The 10,487-nt window shown below is 37.8% G+C and overlaps 1 pseudogene; it reads right to left on the reverse strand.

Annotated features, from left to right (window-relative positions):
• Positions 1-2,915: 2,915 nt before the first annotated feature.
• Positions 2,916-10,487, reverse strand: part of LOC121872049 — a 99,366-nt pseudogene continuing 91,794 nt past the window's right edge.

The raw sequence follows: 10,487 nt of genomic DNA on the forward strand, positions 1-10,487 counted from the left end.
CTTCCTAATCAATAACTATAAACCATTTCAACAAATGTAAAATACATACTTAATCAATTAGCTCACTAAGTATTTTTTTTCCGCAAATTATTGAGAATTCTGAAATGGGAAGAATTTTTTTTTACAACTGTAATAAGAAAACTACTACAAATTAAGAGTCAACATTATTATTGTTTACTCTTATATTTATTATCCATTTGCATCAAACTCTGTCTACTAAAAACATCTTTTTTAGCTCAATAAAAAAGAACTACCGTATATTTCGGCCTACAAGACGGAATTTGAACAAAAAAAAATCAGCCCAAAGTTAGGGGGTCGTCTTAAGCACCAGAGATAAAATTCTTACCTCTTAAATTTTGCGGTTTAGCGTGTCAAGAGTGGTGATGGAAACATGGTAAACCACTCACAAGGTCCTACCACTAATTATTTTATACTGAAACTTACATTTGGGAAGCTGGATTAAAATGAAGATTACCGGTATATTAAAATAATAAAAATGTATTATAAACCAGTCTAACATACCGTAAAAGAACAATATACCCCGGTAATAAACACAGCTGCTATCATCACCCCCCCCCCCATTTGCCAGTGACGAGAAAGGGAAAGCGACCTTGACAGTGACCGCCTGTGGCTATTTTTAGCCGTCCTTGTGTTCGGAGGTGGTCAGTAATGCATATCTGTATATTTACTGATCATAATACTTATCTCCTATAAATAATTAATTTAAAATTTATTTTTTTACAAAGAATATTCAGTAAATGACTGCGTTAATTCTTGAAACTACCGACAGTGGTAAATTTAGGATGAGAATGATTAACAGAAGTCACGTCATGGATTCGGAGTTTGGTCCTTAATGATCATAAATGTCTGGTCAACTTCACCTACCAGGTATAATGGTAGCCTCCCTTTTTCGCGAAACAAGTATATAAATTAAAGAAAATACTTGCAGTGTGTTTAATGTATTACAATATATTATAACTAAATAAATAAACAAATAAATCGGCAAATCTATTTCAAGTAAATGGAAATATTTTACTCACACCAACATTAGTTCCAGTTAAATAACTGACGCTTAAGTGAGTCACTAGTGTACACCAGCAGGTAAAATTTGATGCCAATACTTGAAGTGAATTGGCATTATTTTAAATAACCAACCATAAATAAATGGAAAAAAGATCAAAGGTGAAACATTATATTGTATGTATGTTGTGTTGTCAAAGGAAGAGAAACAATTGAAACTCTGCAATTGTGTGTAAATGAGGCAGTAAGATAAATTAGCAACCTAAGACTTGGTCACAATTTTCGTGATGCCATATGGAAGTAGGATCTACCATTAGACAATACTGTACATTATGCTTCCAATATCTTCCCAGGCAGTAGAATCTCCCTGTTTGGTAGCTGCCTAAAACTTTTAGTAATATTACTTTGATACAACATGATAAATTTGACAATGAAAATAAACAAACAAAAGTTATTTACCAAGACCTTCTCTCTCAGAACAGAGGGGAGATAAGACGGCTATTTATAGCCCGTCTTTGTGTAGGAAGTCGACCACACTAGAAATAATTCATTTAAAATTTATATTTTTTACATAGAATATTCAGTACATGACTGCAATTATAAAATATTGTGAATATATATATATATATATATATATATATATATATATATATATATATATATATATATATATATATATATATATATATATATATATATATATATATATATATATATATATATATATATATATATTTGTGTAATAAATGTATGTAGTAAGTATGTACAGTAATCTTTTTCACTCAAATCCTAATGAAACACTATTGAATTAGAATACTGTAGCTCGCTGAAGCAAGCTTATAAATTAAAGAAAATACTTCCAGTGTGTTTAATATATTACAGTATGATATAAATAAACAAATAAATCGGTAAATCCATTTTAAGTAAATGAAACAATTGTATTCGACACCGACATTAGTTCAAGTTAAATAACAAACTTTTAAGTGAGTCACTAGTGTTTACACTACACCAACCGGTAAAATTTGATGCCATTACTTGGAGTGAATTGGCTTTATTTTAAAAAACCAAGGATGTGTAAACAGCACTGGTCAATGGGATGGTTGGTAAAGGACTACTGGGTCAGTAAGCTCCCAATGGTAAGTGTCACATTTGGGGTACCGATCTTATACAGCAAATAGGGCTCAAAAGCTACTTTTTAAATGGAAATTTTGGGGGCCGTCTTATACACCCCGTCGCCTTGTAGGCCGAGATATACGGTAATAATAATAATAATAATAATAATAATAATAATAATATAATAATAAAGGTAATTAAGCAGTTCATTCAACTCATCACATGATGAGAATGCATTAACTTTGGAACCAGATTTTACACCCAGAAGCAGTGGGATATCTATCAGCAATTATTGTACCTAAAACCAGTGATTTGTTCAAGAAAGAAATTCATAAAAGTTTCTTGACAAATATATTATCAATTACTGTACTATCATTGGTGACAGACCAAACAGATGTAGGCAACAAACAAACAACACTTCAAGCTGAACTATTTTCATGCACTCCTTGGTATCCTCTATATTTCGTCAATGTAATAACTGTCTTTATCTAATATGACATTTCCCAAATGTAAGGTAGGAAGGTACCTGTTCCTCCTTCACTTGAAGGCTTCACTCACCTTACTTTTGGCAAGACGACCAATTACAGACATTTATTTCTTCCAAGAAAGCAGTTAATACAAACCTAACCTAATGACTAAGGTAGCTTGGGCTAGGTTTCTTGGTGTGTATTGTCTGAAAACAAATTTGTTCATGTTGCATCTGAAATTTGGGTGAGGAAGGCCAAAAGTAGTTGTCAAATCATGCACACTATTACTACACATGTGTAAGACAAAAACTCAAGTGCAGCCATTACTTTAATTGCTGTCATATTAGATAAAACTAGCCCATAATCCAAACATAATTCCCAGCTAACACGTTGGGAATGGTGTAAGGTTTATAGGTAATGAACTACCTGTAATGTCTTTTTCTTTTGTCCACACAAGGCTGGCTGACAATGGAGGGGTCTTACTGTGTTGGTACATATTTCTCATAATTTTCAACAATTATTTGCTAATACATGGCACATTTCTAAGAAAAATCCACTTTAAAAAACAAAGAACACTACATTAGCTATTCAACTGCTATGTGGGTGATCTAGTATCTAATGACTGATTGTTACTATAATCCAGCTACCTCCCTTCAACATTCAGTACAACAATGAGCAGTGTAAAGAATCCTGAAGGTCTTACACCCAAGAACATGACTACTGTCTTGTTCCATCGTACTTGACTCGCCTAACATAGAGCATTGGTTACACATTTACATCATACCTGATAAAGGGGAGGATACACATACTTGACAATGGCATCACCACCACTGGTATCAACTGAAGGCAACACTGCAATAAGGATTTTCTAGTATTTCTGCCTTCTGTTCCAATTACAGTTTCCATAATTCACATTACAATGCTAAATAGGAAAATTTTACAGCAATGTGTTACTGTTACTTTGTTGCTGTGAGTACACCACATTCTCACAGACTCAAAACAAATGAAAACATGCAAACAAAAATGGTGTATTAGATTTAATAATAATTTACTTTAAAATAGTGCTGACACACACAATGCCTACTGTGGTATCCATCTTAGGCTGTGGATATAGCTGCTAGGTATTCAGTATTTTAAAATTACAGTAGAGTACTGTATATTAAACTGTTGCCGGACTTGAAAGTCACTCCTTAAATATTAGTCACGCAATATTTGTACAAGATAAATTTTGTATGTCTTCTATGCTTGATGATCCCTCTTGAAGTATAAATCTTTACAAAGTTTCAAACCTGCAATTCATTGTCAAAAAATATGGTTGATCAGTCTTTGATTGATCAGTCCCTTGTCAGTGGATGAGAAATGAGAGTATTGTAAGACAGACGTATGAGATGTTACGTGATCAACGAGTACCTAAACATGCAACATGAGAGGACACCTGCTACTCTTCTAACTCTACAATGATGGTATTTCCGTGACCAGGTATTTGTGAACTTAACATGATTAGTATGTATGCTTCTACTATCCCCTACAATCCTGCTTCATCATCAGAATAATGCTCCAGCTATTAACTAAATAGATATTCTTTTCAATTACTTTTCTCACTAACACTGCAAGCAATTATCTTCATATTCCATTATGAACATTTTTACCTTGCAACTGAATGTGCTTCCTAAAATCTCTCCTTTGAGATATGATTAAAACATTTTGGATTAGTTAAACTAAACAGATGTTTGTTTATATGTGCCAGACTGGCTTCACACTCTAATAACAATGTCCATTGTCCAATGAGGTGGCAGCAGATGGGTGTTCTTTATCTGTTGTATCAAGTTATTCACTCCTTGTTCCTCGCACTTCTCCCACTTCTCTTTGCTGTAAGTACAGAAGAATATAGTATTAACATTAAATACAACTAATTTTGTTAATTATTTTCCATCCATCGTGTGAGCTCCAGTCCTAATAGATCCCAATCTAACTTAACCATTATGATTGGGCCATGTCCTTATGGATAGGTTAGGTTGGGCCCATTTGACCTGCAACTCTATCTCCAAAAAAGAATCAAACAATATACAGTACATGTATGGAGTGTTTGCTTAGCAAAGTTGCAGAACCAATTTTGAACAATATTACAGATATCAATAAGCAACAAGAATTTAACTCTTCCCACTTTTACTTTAAACTACAGGGCCATTACTGGGCCCAAAAAAGTTCTGACCACATGTACACTCTCCCAAAAGTATCAACCCCCCTGAGCCTTATGTATTTGGAAATGAACACAATAACACAAGCACAGCAGTCTCGGTTCGGTTGGTATTTCTGCATTGTGAGTTGCACCTTTTGTTCTTTCTTCTTGCACCTGATAATAACCATGATATCATCAGTATACCACCTATTCTCTATGTAATGTAATGAAATAGGATGAATTATGATACCACATGGAAAACCAATAACATCATGAGTAACCCCGCTGATTTAAGCACCTTAGATGCTATTTCGGCCCCAGGAAATGGGTTGCCAAATATAACGTTACTATGTTTTCATGAACTGAGATTACAATGGAATCGCTTCAAACGAAATATGGAACACTATGAACTGATATTACATTCATTTGTAAATACAGTAATTATAATTACAGGTATATTACGATGCAATATCCAATTATAACGACATTATGATTTACTGCATTTTGATATTACAGTGGAACGTCGATATAACACGAGAGAGGGGTCGCTTTAAACCAAATTCGCACGAAATCAAAGTACTAAAAAGACAGAGTCTACCCAGATGCACCTCAGCCCATCTCCTAGAATAAACAAAACATTGTTTTTTGTAGTATTATGTTAAAACAAACACTCAATAAATCAACACAGCTAAAATTATGGGATGCAAAATTGCCTGTTTACTGGCTGGAAAGATGGGGAGGAAGGGAGGGAGGGAGGGAGGGAGGTGAGATGATGTTTGACAGTTGATGCCAAGGTCTAGTGCAGGGGTTCTCAACCAGGGGTGAATTCCCCAGGGGAATTCAGGTTTTCAGGGGGAAACTGATTCGGGAGCAAGAGATATGTTCGATGAGAAATCAATCACAGAATTTTGGCCCTTGATGTGCGATTCCTACCCAAAAGTGGCAGAAAGAGCTATCCGTGCATTGCTTCCGTTTGTGTCGACATATCTTTGTGAGTCAGGCTTTTCAACTCTGTTGCAAATTAAAACGAAGCAACGTAGTAGATTAGAGGTAGAAAATGACCTGCGTTGTGCCCTTTCAAGCACTCCTCCGCGTATCCCAGAATTGGCGAAGAAAAAACAATCACAGGTTTCTCATTGACTGTAATCTTCATCTGAATAAAATTAATTACAAATTTACAATATCCTGGTATTCTATTGAACTTTTTGTTTATTGCATTATGCTTCAGTTTGGTCTGTTAAGTAATTCATTATAAATAAAAAAAAAACTATTTTACTTTTATTCAAGTTTTATAAATCCATCAACATTTTCAATTGGCATTTAATTTGTAAAACTCCACTATAAAAATAATCCATGTAAAATTGTAAATGTATATGTACTAATATGGAAAAAATAAAGGATTTTCAGTATTATATTCATATTATTTGGAATGCACTTTTTGAGACAGACAATCTTGGAAAGGAGGGGGGAATGACATTCTGACATATGGTGAAAGGGGTGCATGGGGCAAACAAGGTTGAGAACCACTGGTCTAGTGCTTATTTATTTATCTGTCTTAAGAGTGACTAAGTTTTTCTCTTATAAAATGTCACTGAACTGATATGGGAGAATATAATTAACATTGCTGGAATTCTTATAAGAGTGATTAATTTGAATATAAACATGCTATAGCTCGCATTAGACATACAAATTTTAGTTCCAAAATTATTCGCTGTCTTGCAGGGATTCGTGCAATACAAATTATATTCTCCTAACTTTAGTCTGTGACATTATAAGATAAAAACTTTAAGCCTAAAACACCAAACCCTGGCTGGGAAGATGGGGGGGGGGGAGGGCACGGGGGGGGGAGGGAGGTGACATTGACATGTTTGACAGTTGGCGCCAAAGGTCTAGTGAAGTATTTATTTGTTTATTTATGTCCTTTAGGTTGAGTTTATGTTTTTTGCTTATAAAATGTCACAGAAGTGACCAGGGAGAATATAATTTACATTGCTGGAATTCTTATAAGATAGTGATTAATTTGAATATAATCATGCTATAGTTTGCACTAGACAAAAATTTTAGCAATCATTTAGTACAAATATTTTGAGCACATGTACAGTACAGCTTTGCCCTTAGGACAGTGTAGCGTGCCCAGAGAAACAATAAGCGTAAAATTTAAAATATGATGCGTCAGATTGACTCGCGCAAAATAGAAAAGATTCGCTTTAAATTAAAACAATGTGTCCTTAATTGTGGGTGTCGCTTTAAATCAATAATTTTAAATCGAATCGCTTTAAATCGACGTTCTACTGTATTTCTACTTCAATTAATGAGGTAACAATTATGAATATAATACATCATCTCATGATTCATGCCGGCAACGAAACATTATCTGATACACACTACGAGACGATGTCAATAAGTCCTCCCATGGGATTGACAGTCACTATGAAGACATTACAGGTAACATGAGGCAGTATCATCACCCTTCATGATATAGGCCTCAGCAACAAGGAGATGGCTATCAAACATTGATTTATAGCTGTATGTAATGTTATTCGTAAAGTGACATTTCTCCATGTCTGTCGGTGCAAGTTGTGTTTTCCAACGAGTCTCGGGTACTAGTGTTGGTCATGGATTTCTAGCAGAAAACACCCATTACAGGCGGTCCCCAGGTTACGAATGAGTTCTGTTCCTGAGGACATTCTTAAGTCGAAAATGTACTCAAGTCGGAACACATGCTATGTGCATACCGTACTTACAGAACAATGTTTAAAATTCCACTTCCGGTATATCATAGCCCAAGTCCTTATATACATCTAAAATCACTTAATTTATGAGAAAAGAAGAAATAGAATGACAAAATACAGTAAATAAAAGTAAAACAAAAAGTTATCAGGTAAATACAATATTGTAAATTTAAAGTTTAACCTTGTTCGTATAGCCGGGAGTTCTGAAGTCGGGGACCCCTATATTTGACTGCCACCGATATATTTTCACTACATTAATATTATTATATTTTTCTACTAAAATTGGAGCACGGTGATTACCATAATTGCAACAAATGCCAGAAATAATAATTGGCAACCTCACAGATACTAGGAAGGCAGGCCTACCAACATAATACAGGAATCACAATTAGTGAACGGAAATATTCGTCCTTTGTGACATTGTACTGATAAGAAAAGGGGCTGATACTTTTTTGGGGAGTGTACACATTCAGTTGCTGTTGATCATCCCTAATGTGTTTGGTGCTGATAGGTACAGTATGCCCCCCCCAAGTTTGAGGATTTTTACTTCGTGGTTCTCGATTATTTGCTGATGACACCCTGGATGTACCCAAGAATGTCTGCGGGTAGCTTTAAAGTTGCCGGCATTTTCGTGGCCGGGACGGGGAGCGCGCGAGTTCTGTGGCGTCCCGCAAGGTGTCTCTCTTGTCCTGGGAAGCTGGCCCACGCGCAATCCACTCCATCTGCGCCTCAGTCCAGGCTAAACCTTTCTATGTCTCGCGCGTGTGCCAGTCTCGTCTCATCTTAACAAATGTCCTACTTGTGCTTATTATGGCTCCCCAAACGCCCTCAACCACCTTCATCCAGTCGCGGGATGGCACTCAAACAAATGAAGAGAGAAAAGAAAGTCATGTCCCAAGTGGAGAAAATACAATTGCTGGACAATCTTAGGAGTGGCCAAAGCTTTGCTGCATGTGACAAGGAGTATGGCATTAACGAATCAACTGTCCGTTACATTAAGAAGAGAAGGAAATTCGTAATGCAGTTGCCCTAAGTGCCCCCTCTCCTGCCAAGGTCACTTCAAATGTGAGGTATACAGCTCTGGTATAAATGGAGAAAGCCCTTAACATCTGGATTGAGGACTTAACCACCGCCACATCCCTCTCAGCCAGAAGTTTATCTGTGAGAAAGCCAAGGTCCTGTATGACCGATTCCATGCTGAGGAAAGTGGTGAAGGTGGTGCTAGTGCTGGTGGTCCTGGTGATACCCCAAAGAAAGGATTTAGTGCCAGTAAGGGGTGATTTGAGTATTTCAAAAAGCACTACAACTTGCATAGCTTGGGGATCACTGGTGAGTCAGCCTCAGCGGATGATGTAGCAGCTAGGGAGTATCCTGCAATCTTTGCTGAGATTATCAGGGAGAAGGGCTACAAGCCTGAGCAGGTTTTTAATGCTGACGAAACTGGCTTGTGGTGGAAGAAGATGCCCGCCAGGACATTCATTTCCAAGGAGGAAAGGAGTGCACAAGGCTCCAATGTGGCCAAAGATCGTGTCTCTCTCCTGCTATGTGGCAACGCTGCAGGGCACATGATCAATCCCATGCTGCTGTACAATGCCAAGCGTCCGCATGCACTCAAGAACAAAGACATGCACCACCCAGTTTTCTTCTGCCACAACAAGAAAGACTGGATATACAGCAGTGTTGTTCACTGACTAGTTTCACAACTGTTTTGTGAGGGAGGTCAAGGATTACCCGTAAGAGAATGGCCTGGAGCTTAAGGTCCTCCTCATGATCGACAACTGCCCTGGCCATCCTGAGGCCCTCAAGGTTGCAAACAAAAATGTCAAGGTGATCTTTCTGCCAAAAAACACAACATCATTGCTCCAACCACTCGACCAGGGAGTCACTGCTGTCTTCAAGGCCAAGTACCTGACCCAAACCTTCAGCAGGGTACGGCAAGCCTTGGACAAGGACACATGGGATGGTGCCGAGTCAGTGTGGGAAATGTGGAAGAATTTCTCCATCGCAGACTGCATATCCTTCATCAAGCAGTGCCATGATGACCTGACACCCCACTGTGTTAACTCCTGCTAGAGGGCCTTGTGGCCAGAGGTGGTGAACGACTTTGCTGGTTTCCCCACAGTCGACGAGGATGTGCAGCACATCATCATGCTGGCTCGTCAAGTGGGAGGTGAGGGGTTCGACGACCTTCAGGAGGAAGAGGTACAAGAGGAGCTCCTGGGTCATGCTTTGGAAGAGCTATCTGAGGAAGAGCTCGTCAAGGAGCAGCAGCGCCATGAGGATGAGGACGAGGAGGAAGAAGGTGAAGTGGATGAGGTGCCCGCCTTAACTGTCACGGGCATCAATAAGGGCTTGCTGCTTTGTAGGGGAACCATGGACTATTTTTTCGACATCGATCCCTCTATCGAGAGATCAGTTAACTTCAATAGAGCGATAAAGCAGGTCCCGACTTTTTACAAGGAACTACTAAAGGAGCTCAAGCGCCAGGTTGCCCAGCCTCCAATCTCCATGTTCTTCTTGCCTCCATCCACTCCAAGCCCTACACCTTCTACACCTGCAAGAAAGCCTCAGCCTCCTGTTCATGCACCTCCTCCTCCTGACTCTGATTCCGACATGGACAACCCTCCTCCTGCCGCTCCCAGCTCGGACCTCCTCCTCTCCTCTGCCTCCTCCGAAGCAGAGGAGGAGAATTTGTATCTCCTCTGCCTTTATCATCATCATCATATTCATCAGTGGCAGGGGAGAGAAATGGCTCTACACAAACAGCCAGCATGGAGTGGTGAATGTTAATCTATTTCTTTATAACAGTTGTCATTTTTTGTTTGTGGGAATATTATTAATTAATTTACTCTAACAATGATAAAATGTTTTATATTATTTTATCAGAAAATGAATGGTTTATATAATTTGTTTATCACTGAGCCCGTTTCATTTTCATAGTAGACTACAAAATATGTTTTTCTCCCCATACGCCTG

Source organism: Homarus americanus, unplaced genomic scaffold (assembly GCF_018991925.1).
Source record: "Homarus americanus isolate GMGI-L3 unplaced genomic scaffold, GMGI_Hamer_2.0 scaffold51476, whole genome shotgun sequence".
Lineage (NCBI taxonomy): Eukaryota > Metazoa > Arthropoda > Malacostraca > Decapoda > Nephropidae > Homarus > Homarus americanus.